Below are 16990 nucleotides of genomic sequence, written 5' to 3' on the forward strand. Positions count from 1 at the left end.
GCTGTTGGGTGAGTTCCTATCAATAATTGACTAACATTGTGCCTGCTAATGGTGACATTGCGAAGATTAGAGGGGAAAGAAAACAGCCTTGGTGGGAGCCTGTACTGATGGTAGTCTCTCTCCAGACTCAAATATTACATTGAATTGCTGCGCTCTGCATACTACATAATAGAGTCTGTGCCACTTCGCCACCCAAGCAGGTATTCTGTTGGCATATCGATGGGTCAAAATTGAAAGAGTGACAGGTCATAGCAGCAAATGAGAGACACTAGCCCAGGTTAGGGAATATCTATGGGTGGGAACGCCTGATTGCGAAAGTCGTTACTGACTGGTGTCGCCGGGATTCCGGCGCTACCAATGAATTGCCAGGATTTGAACACCAGATTTTTGCATGAAGTGTCCCAGTACCATAGAGAGATCTGCAGCATGCAGTAACATGGTTTTGGTCTTGAGACTATGGAGTCAGAGATGTGCTTGCCCAGTTTCACGTGCTGCTTCCTGTCAGACAGGAAGTCTGTGGTCTACCTGCAGGTGGGGTCAGGTAAGCGCATGCTCCTGAGTGAACGGGAAGATGGTGTTGAAAGCAGAGCTGAAGTCCATCAACCAGCTGGAGAATGAAGTGAAGGGCCATGTTTACTGCATCATCCACTGACCTGTTGGCTCTGTAGGCAGACTGCAGGGGGTCCAGGAGAGGGTCTGTGATGCATTTGAGAGGCTGCAGCACAAGGCACTTAAAAACCTTCATTGCTACAGTGGTCAGGGTGATGTCGTCCTTATAGTCGTCCTTGCTTTCTTGGGGACAGGGATGATGATGGAGCTCTTGAAGCAGGCTAGTACTTGGCATGTCATAGTGAGTTTGTTTGCTTCCTTCCTTCATTCATCTACCCTGGCATTCCCCTTCCCCTTACTTTTTTTGACCTCTAGTCCGTCCTTCACGTCAAACAGCTAGTAGAACTGGATGGGCCAGCTGACCGCACACACGCGCACACACACGCAAACACGAGCTGCAAGCTAGCCTCCCATAAAGGTCTCTCTCAAGGACATCTGCGACCAATGTTAGCTAGCCCAGTTCGCCATGCACTAGCCTACTTTGCGTGTTGGCTACCGGGTTGCGAGATTACTTTTCGCAGTTTAGCAAGAACACCATAGAGGTTAGGGTGAGGGTCAGGTGTAGGGTTAGGGGTTAGGGTCTTAACCCTAAACTCAATGGTGTTATCGCTAAACTGCGAAACGCGTAGACACTCCCGGGTTACATTTGGCTGTGGCTATTGGCCTATTTGTAAATATCATGTTGCATAACAGCATTCCTAGCGGACATAAGGGGAAAGTTCATTTTCTTAACCCTATCTAGAAGCGCACCATGAACATTTTGCAACAGGCATGGATTCGGAGTCGGAATATGATTTCAAAGATCTAATAAAAATAATGCCCTATTATGCTTGACATGTTTGTTAATGCTTATTCCCTTAAATAGGAACACATAAGCTGAACGTAGGCTGCAGCATCACGTTGATAAATTGGCAAACATGTAAGTTACAGGCTACGTCCGGATATGATTTGGAAAGATGTTCCTGTAGCCTACAGTAGGGGTAGAATGTTGACATTTGTAGGCTATATATATTCAAATTTGTATATATACAGGGGCCAGTCTTATTATGAATCAATTCTAGGCTAGTTCGTATGGTAACGTTATTTCAAATCACCACATGACAACCACACAAGATGTCATACTCTGGCTACCAGGACGCTCTCCAAACTCTCTCCAAACGCTCTCCAAACCCTCTCTCTCCCCACCCTCCATGAGAGAAGAAAGTTACTCTGGGACTTTGCACTGAGCCTCCTGAACTCCCCCTTCAAGAACTGGCTCCCCCCCCTTCAGAGCCCAGGTGTCCGGTCGGCACACCAGACATGAAGCACACCTGCAGACACCCAGGACAAGAACCAAAAGATACAGGATGTCTCCCATCCCCTCCCTGACAAGAATCTTGAATGACCATTTTAAATATTGAATGTTTGTTCTATTGGTAATTTGAGTTAGCCTAGGTTTAATGTAAATATTCTTGTAAAATACTCATGCATTTCAGTTTTTAACTGCCATACAAGTCATCATCATCATCATCATCATCTTCATCCGCTTATCCAGGGTCGGGTCGCGGAGGCAGCAGCTCCAGCAGGGGGCCCCAGACATCCCTTTCCTAGCAGCATCAACCAGCTCTGCCTGGGGAATCTTTAGCCGCTCACAGGCCAGTGCGGAGATGTAGTCCCGCCACCTAGTCCTGGGTCTACCCCGCGGCCTCCTCCCAGCCGGACACGCCTGGAACACCTCCCTAGGGAGGCGCCCAGGAGGCATCCTCACTAGATGCCCGAACCACCTCAACTGGCTCCTTTCGACGCAAAGGAGCAGCGGCTCTACTCCGAGTCTCTCCCGGATGACTGAACTTCTCACCCGATCTCTCAGGGAGACCCCAGAGAGACATACAAGTGTCAAATAAAAAACTTGAACTTGAAACTTGAACTTGATGTCCACCTGGGGTCAATCTCCTCTGCTCTCCTCCGCTCCTGTCCTCCTTTGGTCTTTGGGGCAGTACAGTTAGGATCAGACCGGTGGCTGAAAGGTTGCTGGTTCAAATCCTGAGCTGGGCCACTTGAAAAGATGGGAACTTAATCGGTGTATCAAGGGCTGTTGGGTGAGTTCCTATCAATAATTGACTAACATTGTGCCTGCTAATGGTGACATTGCGAAGATTAGAGGGGAAAGAAAACAGCCTTGGTGGGAGCCTGTACTGATGGTAGTCTCTCTCCAGACTCAAATATTACATTGAATTGCTGCGCTCTGCATACTACATAATAGAGTCTGTGCCACTTCGCCACCCAAGCAGGTATTCTGTTGGCATATCGATGGGTCAAAATTGAAAGAGTGACAGGTCATAGCAGCAAATGAGAGACACTAGCCCAGGTTAGGGAATATCTATGGGTGGGAACGCCTGATTGCGAAAGTCGTTACTGACTGGTGTCGCCGGGATTCCGGCGCTACCAATGAATTGCCAGGATTTGAACACCAGATTTTTGCATGAAGTGTCCCAGTACCATAGAGAGATCTGCAGCATGCAGTAACATGGTTTTGGTCTTGAGACTATGGAGTCAGAGATGTGCTTGCCCAGTTTCACGTGCTGCTTCCTGTCAGACAGGAAGTCTGTGGTCTACCTGCAGGTGGGGTCAGGTAAGCGCATGCTCCTGAGTGAACGGGAAGATGGTGTTGAAAGCAGAGCTGAAGTCCATCAACCAGCTGGAGAATGAAGTGAAGGGCCATGTTTACTGCATCATCCACTGACCTGTTGGCTCTGTAGGCAGACTGCAGGGGGTCCAGGAGAGGGTCTGTGATGCATTTGAGAGGCTGCAGAACAAGACACTTAAAAACCTTCATTGCTACAGTGGTCAGGGTGATGGGTCTATAGTCGTCCTTGCTTTCTTGGGGACAGGGATGATGATGGAGCTCTTGAAGCAGGCTAGTACTTGGCATGTCATAGTGAGTTTGTTTGCTTCCTTCCTTCATTCATCTACCCTGGCATTCCCCTTCCCCTTACTTTTTTTGACCTCTAGTCCGTCCTTCACGTCAAACAGCTAGTAGAACTGGATGGGCCAGCTGACCGCACACACGCGCACACACACGCAAACACGAGCTGCAAGCTAGCCTCCCATAAAGGTCTCTCTCAAGGACATAGAGTCACCATCATTCCTGAGGAAAACGACTTATAAAGTATCAACAATGTCTAAAATATCTAGAGAACACGTCCTATACTGTAGACTCACATAGCTTAAATAAAACTATGATGGCCCTTAAGTGTCAAATCAATTGAGGTGCTCAACTTGACTTGCAGAAGATGGCGCATTTGACAGAATTTAAAGCAGTTAAATCAAATACAAATGTTTACATCAACCATCTGCTATCTAATGATATCGACTAAAAGCATAGGATTAATCATTTTGCAGACCCCTACCTTTTCGACATGTCCACACAAACGGAAGTTAAAGATTAGGCTACGTTCACTTTTAAGAACTTGGCACTTCTTAAATTTCTCAGGAATGTGTGGGCGCGTCCGATCGCGGAGTGCGTTGCTAGTTTTGATGAGATTGTTTGTCATTGGCGGATCAAAAAGTCAATGAAATCCTGATCTGACGCGCCCACACTCCTGAGAAATGGTCTAGAGAGCAAAATGAGCCGTTTTCGAACACTTTTTTCGAATGGTTCTGAACGTTTATTTTAACTCAGATTTTTGTGGATGCTTAAAGAGACACTAACATTTGATATCATATATGCATTTTTACTATTTCAAGCCAAGTTTCCAGAGGCTTTAAAGTGAAAGTGCCAAGTTCTTAAAAGTGAACGTAGCCTAATCTTTAACTTCCGTTTGTGTGGACATGTCGAAAAGGTAGGGCAGTCCCGTCTCCAAGGGCGGGCATTTGGGGGCCAGGCCCGCCCACTGAATCAGCTGGGCCCGCCCTGAACGAAACGCGAAAGACGTAATCTCTGTGATGACGGAATGACCCCGGGCTATTCTGCATCTGATTGGCTTACCCTGATATACTTTAACCAATCGAACTGACCACTAAAACCTGACCAATCTCAACCAAGGAAGGCACCATATTAGCCAATCCCAGGCAGAGTAGGGCAGATCATTCATTCCGTGCGGTTATTTTTGGTAATGTTAACGACATAGTGCAAAAACTTGCATACATGGGATGAATTATTAGTGGATGTCAGAAGATTCAGAAGTAGTGGTGATTGCTCCTTGGTTTAGGCTACCCATACAAATACAAATAAAACTTGATTTGTGCGCTTTCTTTCAGTGAAAGAAGGCACGAAAATCGACTTTCAGACTGTCTGTCTTAAATGCGTCTTGTATTCTGCCATATCGCTTCATTTTCATCCGTGTTTAGCATTTTGGTAGTGCTCCGTTGCCCCCTACAGTCCTCATGAAAATACAGTCCACGTTACGGTCCGTTGACCGGTCTTACTAGCTCGTTATTCACTTAACATTGTAGGCCAGGTAAAATGATGCAACAACTTGACTGTCCCGTCACATCACCTATTGGTCAATCACGTTACCCACTTTAGCTATATAGCTACTGGCAGCATCAATGAACATTGAAAACGGAGATCTTGAGTAGGCTATTTGTTGAAAATTGATTACAAAATGAAGTGGATTAAACGAGTTTGGGTTACGATATAAGGTAGGTCTTTTGTGATTAATTACCAGTTGTTATGGCTGTGCGTTTTGCTTTGCCTAGATTTAATCGGCACTCGAGAGCGTTAACTTTGCTTCCTGGAGCGGTGGGCTAAGGCCTAGTAGGCTAGTAGTAGCCTAAACACTGATTATGATGAGGGAGTAGGCTATTGAGTGCTGTGCCCTGAGGGGGTGTATTTTATCGTTCTGTCATTCCTCTTCGTGGTGCTTGGCCATTGTTGTCATATAATGGCTCTGTAGTTTATTTAGTGTGTCCCTAAAAGCTTGGTTGTTTCTGTATGTTTTTTGCATATAAAAATGCCACTGCTCAGCGCCCTTCTGGTGCTGTGAAACCTCCCATCAGGGCATGCTTTGAAAGCGCATCCCTCCCAAATCCCTCCCTTGCTTCGCTGGTCCTGACTTAGGACCCACCAGACGCCAGGGCTTAGTTGTCTTGATAAAAACATTTTAGTAATTACAATCGTTTTTAACGTGTTTTAACTTTACCAAGACAATTATCCACCCAGGGTTTAGGTTCTCAGGTCACCCCACCTATCTGGAGAGGAGAGTTGGCTGGTTTACAGCATGTCTACGTACGAGATTACAATAGACAAGACATATCACAATTCTTCATGTAAACAGGTACAAAGGTAGAGATTACAATATTACATGCAAGCTTCATTTACAATGTTGGCCATCTAATTTGTAAATCCGATTAGTAAACATTTGCAGACCATTTGCCCCATCAGTAAACAATAGACACCTCATTTGTAAATCTGATTCATAAACATTTGCCTATCAATAAACAATAGACACAAGGGAGTGAGGGCTTTCCCGTTTAAGACCCCATGTAGATTCTACAGCTTGTCTCACTACTAGGGAGTGTTTACTAAGACATATTTCATCAATACATTAAAAGAAAAATAACTGTAAAACAGGTTAACCTCGCTGTTCTCTCAAAGGACAGACATGAATGTAATCACACAAACAGTCTCCCAGATAGACCCAGAATAAATCCTCCTGAACTACATGAATCACAATGCCAGCTTGTCTAGGAGCTCACAGCAAGACATTTCTCTGCTTGTTGCACTTGTAGTATGTGAGAAATACATTCATCACATTCATCAGGCACAGTCAGAGGGTGAATGAATGGAGCTCAGGCTTGTCCGAAGGCCTTCAGCACCTGAAACAGAGAAAATCAAGGTTAGTCTGACGAAAGAGACAACTTATTCAGAAGTGTGTGTGTGTGTGTGTGTGTGTACCTGTTTTGGTGGAGCTCCATCCCTGAGCTACTGACTAGTTCTTCAACTGGTGTCATCATGGGCTTGGCTCCGGGGGCAAGATCCCAAATCTGTAATCATGATCACAGGGAAACATTCATCAGCCATCAGTCACATTTGTTTTCACTCAGCCCAGTTCATGATCTAGAGGTGGTTGCATGTACATGACACTGTGTGTTACATCTTACATAGCCTCCCAGTAGTGTGTGTGTGATTTACCTGAGCATGAGGGCGGCAGTGCCTCAGATGAAGAGAGCGTCCACTCTTGGGCTTGTTCTGGGTCTGTCTGGAGAGCAGATTTTGGTTCCTGATTGTGGGCATCTGTTATCTACTGTCTCTTGTTGGGCAAATGTGCAAATGTTAGGATTTACAGTGTCTTGTCAAAAACTGTGTAGGAGTCCCAAAAACACAGTGTAGCATGGCCGATCAATCTTGATTGCTCTTTTTGTCAGCTGTGATTTTGGTATGAATTTCCTGTCTGCGTCCCTCTTCTGAAACCGGAAGGCATGAATCACGAAGGAAGTGCATGGGTGATTGAAGAGAGGGGCAGGGTTTGTGTAGACAAAAGGCAGGACAAATTAAAAGCATTAAAACAAAAAGCAAGTCATTATAGACATTTAAAACAAAAAGCAGGACAAATAGAATACAGGAATAAAAGTTACAGTGCAGTATACAGATAAACATAACTCCTCTTAGAAAGCAGTGGCAAAAAGAAAAGTCTTCAGGCTTGTTTTAAAAGAACCAAGAGTTGCAGCAGACCTGCAGTTTTCTGGAAGTTTGTTCCAGATATGTGGGGCATAAAAACTGAACGCTGCTTCTCCATGTTTTGTTTTAACTCTGGGGACAGAAAGCAGACCTGTGCCAGATGACCTGAGGGGTCTGGATGGTTCATAGCATATGATCAGATCAGAAATATATTTTGGCCCTAGACCATTCAGTGCTTTATAAACCAACAGCAGTATTTTAAAGTCAATTCTTTGATAGACAGGAAGCCAGTGTAAAGACCTTAGAACTGGTGTGATATGCTCTACTTTCTTAGTCTTAGTGAGGACTCGAGCAGCAGCGTTCTGAATCAGCTGCAGCTGTCTGATTGATTTTTTAGAACATACAACTATACCTATATCACACACAACACATACTGTATATAACACACAACTATACCTATATCACACACAACACATACTGTATATAACACATAATTATACCTATACCACACACAACACATGCTGTATATAACACACAACTATACCTATATCACACACAACACATACTGTATATAACACATAATTATACCTATATCACACACAACACATACTGTACTGTATAGTAACACACAACCCATGCTGTATGTCACACTAGCCAGGGGACATTGTATTCAAGCCAGGTCGAATATTTCAAATGAGTACGTGTGTTATGTTGTTGTAGTGACCGGATATGCCCACTTGGGGGCAGCTCTGGGCGGGTTCAACTTCACAGCGGTGTACTGCACATCCTCTTCAGTCTTTGAAATCGAGAGATTAACATGTTTTTGAAAGATTTTTCAAGGTGCCCATCCACATCCATTGTATGACCAAAACGGTGGTAGAGCAATTATCAGACTTTCTCAAAAGTGCTAGTTTTGTCAACGTTTTGATCTGAACCATTGTATATGATCATAAGTAGCCTAGCCTACAGATTTAAATCGGCAAGTGTATGATGAGAACAGACTTCTCCCGATCCGAGTCGGAGCAAGTCGTAGCATATCAAACATGTTTGATATTTTTGAGCAGATTCTGGACACAATTGTGTAGTGTAAACTCGTCCAGTCGTTAAATGTGCGATACCCAGTTTTTCAGTTGACATACAAAAATCAGCAGAAGCCAGTCGTCTAGTGTATACTCACAGTCATTTCATAATCTGTTATTTATATTTTGAACAGTTTATAAGGGCCCACGTCTTTTAAAAAAAGAGAGAAGCTTGTGTGGGCTACATATTTTCTATGGTCTACTCTTTAATCTAATGGGTGGGATGTAGGCTACCTTTCCATAGATCCATGAAAAGGCTATAAAACTAGTCTATAGAGGGCACTATTAAAGTTTGTGAACTCAAGACAGATCACACAGGTGCAGGTCACAAGGTCAATTGGTTCAATCTGTTTGATCTTGACAAAGAACCGTACATGTAAAATGGAGCACCGACACATATTAAGCGGAGCAGCAAAACGAAAGATTTGAAAAGAAAAAGAGTCAAGGCAGTAAGATGCTTTACAGCAGGTTCCTTGCATTTCCTTTTTTTTTTTTTTTTTTTTTTTTTAAAGAAAACAAACGCTGAGAACAACAGTGTTGCGGTGGAGCCTGTAGGGGGGTGGGGGGGGGTTTCTGGTAAGGAGGGGGGGCCCCCTCTACACATCCAGGCCCAGGGGCCCATTTTTTCATGATCCAAGGGGATTAGAGGAACATGAATCAGAAGCCTTTAGAATCAGAGTTAGAAACAGGTTTATTGCCAAGTAGGCTTTCACATACAAGGAATTTGCTTTGGTCTGATAAATCGGACAAATCAGGCCACAGCAAAATACAGTAACATACAAGTGACACATAGGCTAGAGTACAATACAAATACAATATAATGGATCGTAAATGCTTTTATCCAAAAGTGCTTTGCAATGGCCTCTCATTTATCCATTCACACGCAAATTCACAATGGCGGCAAGCTGCCACACAAGGCACTAGCCTGCTCATTGGAAGGAATTTGGGGTTCAGTGTCTTGCCCAAGGACACTTCTACATGTGGACAGGAAGAGCAGGGATTAGACCCCCGACCTGATCATTGGATGATGACCTGCCCTACCTCCTGAGATACAGCCGCCCAATATAGACTACAAAACAATATACAATAATATACAAAATAATACAATACAAATACAAAATACAATAACATAAGGTGACAAATTAACAACAGAATGATAGGAATGATATGATACAATATAATATGTCTCCTCGTTGGCACCACCACTATCCAACAACATGCATCACACAAGGCACAGAACATGCATGGAACTATCTGTACAGACGGAAACCAGGGGAGAGTTTGGCTAGCAGGCCGTTATAATAATAATTATTATTATTAATAATATTTAATAATAGGGGAAATAACTGTTGCCACAAAAACAAAGAGGGAGGTGAAACAGTGGGGGGAATGTAATGTAATCTACTCCTCTTCCTCCTCCCCCTACTCCACCACCACGCCCCCCTACTCCTCTTCCTCCCCCTACTCCACCACCACGCCCCCCTACTCCTCCTCCTCCTCCCCCTACTCCACCACCACGCCCCCCTACTCCTCCTCCTCCTCCCCATACTCCTCCACCATGCCCCCTACTCCTCCTCCTCCTCCCCCTACTCCTCCACCATGCCCCCCTACTCCTCTTCCTCTTCCCCCTACTCCACCACCACGCCCCCCTACTCCTCCTCCCCCTACTCCTCCACCACACCCCCCTACTCCTCCTCCTCTTCCCCCTACTCCACCACCACGCCCCTCTACTCTCTACTCCTCCTCCTCCTCCCCCTACTCCACCACCACGCCCCCATACTCCTCCTCCCCCTACTCCTCCACCACGCCCCCCTACTCCTCCTCCTCCTCCCTCTACTCCACCACCACGCCCCCCTACTCCTCCTCCCCTTCCCCCTACTCCACCACCACGCCCCCCTACTCCTCCTCCTCCTCCCCCTACTCCACAACCACGCCCCCCTACTCCTCCTCCTCTTCCCCCTACTCCACAACCACGCCCCCCTACTCCTCCTCGTCTTCCCCCTACTCCTCCACCACGCCCCCCTACTCCTCCTCCTCTTCCCCCTACTCCACAACCACGCCCCCCTACTCCTCCTCCTCTTCCCCCTACTCCACCACCACTCCCCCCTACTCCTCTTCCTCTTCCCCCTACTCCACCACCACTCCCCCCTACTCCTCTTCCTCTTCTTGCTCTTCCTCGAGCAGCCAGTTGTCCTTGTTCATTTACCTGGCCAGGTGCCTCCATGTTCAGATTCTTATTCTAATTGTACTGATTCTCTCTTATTCTCTCTGATTTGCTCTTAATATATGTTTGGTAAAAATCATACTCATGGATAGCACCTGTCAGGTAACTAAACATAGTGTTTGATTGGTCATCTGAGAATGAAATGAGAATGTGTGACACTCACCCTTCATTAGTCAAGTTGTAGTTTCACCTGGCAGTCAATTACTGTAATCAATTTAGCAAATGTTCTACAAGAGATTCATATAATGTAATGTGATGATATTCATGCTATTATGTTCCTGACAAATTGTGACAACTGAATGGACTGTTTTGCATGTGATGACTCACACAATGAAAAGATGCTCACATGTTTTGGAGAGTACAACCATTTGACTGAGAAGCAACAGTCAGTTTCGTTCAGCAAGGTATATTCAATTGGTAATTGTGCTACGTGTAGGCTATTGTACTTAATAATTTGCAAAGATGTACTAAGACATTTTCTATTTGATTAAAGCTACATGAGATAACTCGGCACTTTGGCAGCCCCTCTGGTCGTGATAAAATCAGCACTGCGTTTTAACCACACTTCCCACAATCCCCCACTCACTCGCTGTAATGATGGGGGGAAAATGATAACAAACGTGCGTGCGCAGACTGGATCGGAAGATTGTAGCTACTTTGTGGAAGGATGTCTTCAATGCAGGTAAATACCAGTCTTCTTTCTTGTACAGTATGTGCATGTAGATTGTGTTTCTCTGGGCAAAGTGTTTGTTGTCTTCCTGATATTGTGACACGCGAAACGTGTCAATTCCATTTCAACCACAAGATTTCCCGCCAGTGTACTAACCAGTATACCGAAATACTAAAATAATAAATTCACAGGGTCTCATGCAGTCTCATGTCACGAAAATGATTTTTTGGGTCTTGCTAAGGCCAATTCATAAACTAATAGGAAGTAAAAGTGAATATTGAACCATAAAAAGTTTCTCATTCTTCTCAAATCTCATTGAGCTTTAAGGGGGTGTATCCGTAGGACCTCGTCTCATTGTTGCTTGCGGCTTTAATTAAAATTTTATTACACATTTTATTGCACAAAGTCTCTTAGTCCACAGGCAGAGAATGTTCAGAGACTTTATTCTCAAATAAAATCAGTACAAGCACAAGACATAATAACAAGTAACCCCAAACTGAACAAACCTCATTTTGAGGCCAATGGGGTAGATGGTGATGGTCTAGATGACACTTCTTCACACACCCTGGTCCAGCATACCAGAGTTTAGTTCATCAGCACTGTAGCCAGGGTCCTTCCTCAGCACATATGTTGTCCACATATGTTGTCTTTCGAGCACCACGTGTGTCTTGACCATGCTTGGGTTCCCAGAGGACAAGGTTTGAAGTCATGAGGTCAGGAGGGCGTTTCCTATGGCTGGCTATCCTCAGTCTCCGCTGATGTATCTTTGTGGTCAGGAGAGGTAGATCAATGTAGAGGTCAACTTTGTTCATGTGTTGCATCCACCAGACGTCCTTGACCTGAAGAGGTAGGCATAGACCCTACCCACTTACCCACCCCCCTACCTTCCTACCTACCTACCTATCTACATACCGACCTACCTATCTACCTACCCCTCTACCTACCTACCTATCTACCTACCTACCTACCTACCTAGATACCTACCTACCCATCTATCTATCTACCTACCTACCTACCTACCCATATACCTACTTACCTACCTACCCATCTACCTACCTATCTATCTACCTACCTACCCATCTACCTACCTATCTACCTACCTATCTATCTATCTATCTATCTATCTATCTATCTATCTATCTATCTATCTATCTATCTATCTATCTATCTATCTACCTACCTACCTACCCATCTACCTACCTACCCATATACCTACCTATCCCCAGGAGGTAGGTAGGTAGGTAGTAGGTTATTTGTTATGTATTGCCTTGAATGTCTTGTTTTTGTTCAGTGGCTAGTGTTGGGGGGAACTGGAGAGATCGTGGAACATTTGCCACTTTACCAGCACACCTCTAGACGCCATGGGGGTGGATAAGGTACTAGCGGGGCTGTCTTCTCTAACGGTCTTGGTCATCGCAAATGGTGGAGGAGGAGGAATAGGGGGGCGTGGTTGTGGAGTAGGGGGAAGAGGAGGAGGAGTAGGGGGGCGTGGTTGTGGAGTAGGGGGAAGAGGAGGAGGAATAGGGGGGCGTGGTTGTGGAGTAGGGGGAAGAGGAGGAGGAATAGGGGGGCGTGGTTGTGGAGTAGGGGGAAGAGGAGGAGGAGTAGGGGGGCGTGGTTGTGGAGTAGGGGGAGGAGGAAGAGGAGTAGAGGGGCGTGGTGGTGGTGGAGTAGGGGGAAGAGGAGAGACAGATGGAGCTGTGATAGAAGGGACTGCGTCAGACAGGGCTGTGTCAGGTGTCCTCTTCATCAGAGAGTCCAAGGTGGAAGAGGTCGCCCCTTGAGAGATTTCTTCCCACTTCTTACGAATGAGCCTCCGACGCTGAGAGAGCTCCAGATCTTGTCTCCAGTGGCACTCGGGTGATCGTGGAACATCGGAGTCAGATTGTCCCTTTACCAGCACACCACTAGACGCCATGGGGGTGGATAAGGCGCTAGCGGGGATGTCTCCTCTACTGGTCCTGGTGATCGCGAATGGTGGTCTGACAGATGGAGCTGTGATAGAAGGGACTGGGTCAGATGGACCTGTGACAGATGGGGCTGTGTCAGGTGTCCTCTTCATCAGAGAGTCCGAAGTGGAAGTGTGCGTCCCTTGACAGACTTCTTCCCACTTCTCGCGAAAGAGTCTCTGACGCAGAGAGAGCTCCGGACCTCGCCTCCAGTGGGCCTCGGGCGATCGTGGAACGTCCTGGTCAGATTGTCCCTTTACCAGCACACCACTAGACGCCATGGGGGTGGATAAGGCGCTAGCGGGGCTGTCAACTCTACTGATCCTGGTCATGGAAAGTGGTCGACTGACAGATGGAGCTGTGTCAGATGGAGCTGTGTCAGCGGCCCTCTTAACCATAGAGTCCGAGGTGGAAATGGCCGACCCTTGATAGACTCCCTCCCACTTTTTGTGAAAAACCCTCTGACGCCGAGAGAGCTCCAGATCTCGCCTCCAGTGGCGCTCGGCTGATCGTGGAACGTCCTGGTCAGATTGTCCCTTTACCAGCACACCACTAGACGCCATGGGGGTGGATAAGGCGCTAGCGGGGCTGTCAAATCTAACGGTCTTGGTCATCGCGAATGGTGGTCTGACAGATGGAGCTGTGATAGAAGGGACTGCGTCAGACAGGGCTGTGTCAGGTGTCCTCTTCATCAAAGAGTCCAAGGTGGAAGAGGTCGCCCCTTGAATGATTTCTTCCCACTTCTTACGAATGAGCCTCCGACGCTGAGAGAGCTCAAGATCTTGTCTCCAGTGGCACTCGGGTGATCGTGGAACATCGGAGTCAGATTGTCCCTTTACCAGCACACCACTAGACGCCATGCGGCTGGATAAGGCGCTTACGGGGCTGTCTCCTCTACTGGTCCTGGTGATCGCGAATGGTGGTCTGACAGATGGAGCTGTGATAGAAGGGACTGGGTCAGATGGACCTGTGACAGACGGGGCTGTGTCAGGTGTCCTCTTAATCAGAGAGTCCGAAGTGGAAGTGTTCGTCCCTTGACAGACGTCTTCCCACTTCTCGCGAAAGAGTCTCTGACGCAGAGAGAGCTCCGGACCTCGCCTCCAGTGGGCCTCGGGCGATCGTGGAACGTCCTGGTCAGATTGTCTTTTTACCAGCACACCACTAGACGCCATGGGGGTGGATAAGGCGCTAGCGGGGCTGTCAACTCTACTGGTCCTGGTGATCGCGAATGGTGGTCTGACAAACGGGGCTGTGTCAACTGGACCGGTGACAGATGGGGCTGTGTCAAATGGACCGGTGACAGACAGTGCTGTGTCATATGGAGCTGTGACAGCTGCCCTGTTCACCAGAGAGTGTGAGCTCTTGCAACAGAGCCTCTGACAGCGAGACAGCACCAGACGCTCCCTGTCGGCCTTGGCTGAGAGAGGAACGTTAAGCTCTGATTTGCCCTTTGAACTTTTGCCCTTGCGTGTTGGAAAGGGCTTGGCGACGCCGCCAGGTGGCACGGGAGCGAAGCCTCTGCTCATCTCAGACACCGGGTCTTGTCCGCAGCCCCCCGGATCATAGGAGTCAGAAGCTGAATCGTCTTGTCCTCGACAGTCCGAATGGCGCTCATGCATCTGCATTAGCACTTCCAGATGGTCAGGGCAGCTGTCGACCCGGACTGTCACACTGTCCCTCTGGGCCCTTGAGATACAACAAAATAAAAGAAACTAAAATGACTTTTGATGATTTCAGTACACTTGTACAATCAAAATGCATCATACCACACATTTTACACATAAACACACACATCTCACACATGCATGCGCGCACGCACAAACAAACACATACACACACACACACACATACACACACACACACACACACATGGTTGGATACTGAAAAAAACATTATCAACTTACCAATCAATGTCTTCAAGGTTTTCATCCTAATTTATAAAGGAAATACCAGATGGTATTTAGGCTCAATTTAGGTCATTAAGGCTTCACAAAGACAGAACAGCTTCTGTAATTGTTTGAATTGTAAATGATTAAAGTACAATGAAACTTTGATTACCAACCTTAATGTTTCGGTGGCGATTTCTCCATTGATCTAATAGCCAAGAAAAGATCAGGTTCACAGAGAGAGCGAACAAAACTCCCATGCAGACAAATGTCAGATCAAGATCCAACGGGGTTGTCTGAAAGGGCGTCGCCTCAGGACCTTGGTGTACATGTCCACACGGCACCCTCTCTCGGGTTCTAAAAACATGAGTTATTCCACTAGCGAACATATTGGCAAAGTCACATCTTTAGCAACATGTTCTTCTCATCGCACACACCGCACTGAGGCTTGTCCACTTGTTACAGCAGGATGTACCTTGCCGCTGTTACGTGTAGGCTATATGCTATATATACATCTACTTGAATGGGTGCTCTTTGTTTAATGTTCCCTTCAATCCATCCACAGTTTGCTTTTCTGGATTTCTGGAGTATTCGGAGCGACCGTTCGAGACCACAAACCACCAGAAGTATCCAAGGATGATGAAGCTTGGAAGGGGTGCGTGTGATACACACACAGCTGCGCCTCTGCTTTTCGACAGCGGTTGCATTAATCACATTTTACTCAGTCACACACACGTCCTTTTGGCAAGAAGTATTTTGGAATGCTTTCATGACATGTGCCATCCTCAGGAAATGAGGCATCTTGTGATGTATTTGTTTAAATAAAAAAATCAGTCAATTAATGTTCCCTCACAGACGTGACACTGTATGGCCTGGAGCTTGGTCTCCGGACCATGAGGAAGGGAGAGTTCTCCAGGTTCCTCCTGCTGCCTGATTATGCCTACGGGGAGATGGGCTGTCCTCCTCACATCCCCCCAGCTGCCACTGTGCTCTACGAGGTCCAGGTTCTGGACTTCCTTGACTCGGCCCAAGTGTGAAGTGGATGACTTCATGGCTCTGAGCCTGGTAAGGACTAAGGAGTGAAGACCAACATAGTGTAGCAGAGAACAAATTCAGCAGGTGAAAATGCATCCTGTCAGATGAAAATATTTTATGGCTGTGCTGTTTCACATGGAACAAAAAAATCTTGTTTTGTTCTGTTAGTGTCATTGACTGCTTCTCATCTCCTTTACCCCCTCTCCCCACTCTCGCTCCCTCTCTCCCGCTCCCCCACTCTCTCCCCTCTATCTCCCTCTCTCTCCCCCCTCCTTCTCTCCCTCCCTCTCTCCCCTCTGTCTCACCCTCCCTCTCTCTCCTCTCTCTGTCTCCCCCTCTCTCTCCCTCCCTCTCTCTCTCTCCCTCCCTCTCTCTCCCCTCTCTGTCACCAGGAGGAGCAGAACACTGTAGCTCTGTCTACCCTCCTCAGTGTGGTGGACACAGCGCAGCTTTGGCAACCGCTGCTTCAACCAGAGTCGCTTTGATGACGCCAAAGACCGCTACAAGCAGGTAGCTCTGGTGAAACGGGCCTTGATTTTCTTCTATTATTATTTTCCTGGAAATGGTCAAATAACTCAAAGTCCTTGAGCAACAATGCTTTAAATTTGTAACTGCAACTAGTGACCACGAGTAACTATACCAGAAAGAATGACCATGATTCATCCATAGGTGGCGCCATAGTAACAATTTAAAAGACTAATCTAAATGCTGGCATATCCAATGCCTTTTAAGTAATGGGATTTATGTGTAATGTTGAACTTTGGCCTGAAGATAACCCTGTGACGTGTGTGTGTGGGATGGTGGTGTGTCCCTGATCTGCCCCTGTAGCTCTACTGGTGTCCAAGGACTTAGGTGTCCCTGTGAATTTGTGATTGGTGATTTAAAAATGGAGGTGCTTTAGAGTTTGGAGGACAATGTACTATTACGCTATTGTAAC

The 16990-nt window shown here is 46.5% G+C and overlaps 1 pseudogene across 1 annotated transcript; it reads left to right on the forward strand.

Moving 5' to 3' along the window:
* Nucleotides 1-456: 456 nt before the first annotated feature.
* Nucleotides 457-16836, forward strand: LOC311317497 (inactive peptidyl-prolyl cis-trans isomerase FKBP6-like; annotated as a pseudogene). Its single transcript has 5 exons — nt 457-541; nt 15584-15673; nt 15874-16083; nt 16446-16563; nt 16825-16836. The product of its transcript is annotated as an inactive peptidyl-prolyl cis-trans isomerase FKBP6-like (transcript).
* The last annotated feature ends 154 nt before the right edge of the window (nt 16837-16990 follow it).

This window comes from Borostomias antarcticus, assembly GCF_949987555.1.
Source record: "Borostomias antarcticus genome assembly, chromosome: 1".
Classification (NCBI taxonomy): Eukaryota; Metazoa; Chordata; class Actinopteri; order Stomiiformes; family Stomiidae; genus Borostomias; species Borostomias antarcticus.